The sequence below is a fragment of the Brassica oleracea genome, chromosome C3 (assembly GCF_000695525.1).
Source record: "Brassica oleracea var. oleracea cultivar TO1000 chromosome C3, BOL, whole genome shotgun sequence".
In the NCBI taxonomy this organism is placed as follows: Eukaryota; Viridiplantae; Streptophyta; class Magnoliopsida; order Brassicales; family Brassicaceae; genus Brassica; species Brassica oleracea.
Genome location: NC_027750.1, coordinates 52,565,712 through 52,566,806, shown reverse-complemented (window position 1 = coordinate 52,566,806; position 1,095 = coordinate 52,565,712).

The following is a 1,095-nucleotide window of genomic DNA, read 5'->3' as shown; positions in this document are numbered from 1 at the left end:
GAATAAATCGACTGTATATATATATGAGACACCCAAGGTTTTAAAATACAAACATTCTCTTTTCATTCTTTAAAGTATTATTCACAAATCTCTCATCTCATACTATTAAGGTATTACGACAATGCTGCTTGTGTGCTAAGAAAAATGTGTTTAGACGCAAAGGCTTCTCATCTTTAGAACCCTGAGCTAGACTCTTTGAGTCTTGTTTCTAAAAAGCATCTCTGGTCTATCTTTTCCATGTGTTGAATACTGGTAACGACAATATGGTCTTCCTTTTTTTATATGTAGACCAGGTCGTGATAGTGATAGTGATCCAGAAAACCTTGATTGAACATGCTGAGAAGCTTCGCCAAGTTAAAGCAGTTCTTGAAGAGGTTCTTTAGTATTTTCTCTCTCTTTGTTGAATATTGTCCGGGAAAGTATTAAATAGTATCATTTAGTAATATTATCTTATATTATTTGTTTTGTTGAATATACTATCTTATAAGTAATCTAGCATTATGCATTTTTTATTTAATTCATGGGGTCATTTTCTCACAGCAGAGAACCTTTTGGAATGGCGCAGGGAGGAAATTTCTCAGGGATATACATGAAGGTTCAACTGAAGCCGCTGAAGTGGGATGGTGAAGGCGAAGAATAAAGACTTGTAGAGGCCCTTATGATTCTTAAATACGGCGGTGTTCTAACTCACGCTGGTAGAAAACAGGTGTTTACATACTTTATCATTTAATTTGTCATTGTTATATATATATATATGTTTTCCAAATATGGAAGAATTGTTTAACTTATTGACGTTTAACATCACTTGCCATATAATCTAACGAATATTACAAATAACAATTTATGGAAACTATTCTCGAAATTATTGAAAGACTAATAATGTTTTATTTATTACTTTTAATATTTATAACCTATAAAATAAAATGAACGAAATTTTATATAAGATAATTATAATAGTTTTATCCTCTACTTGATGAACTGTGTTCGAATATAATTATATAATAACTATTTTAAATATTACAAAATCCAAAAATGTTTATTAATATTATTTTTAAATTATTTATCGTTGTTTAAAGAATAAATTTATCATAATTT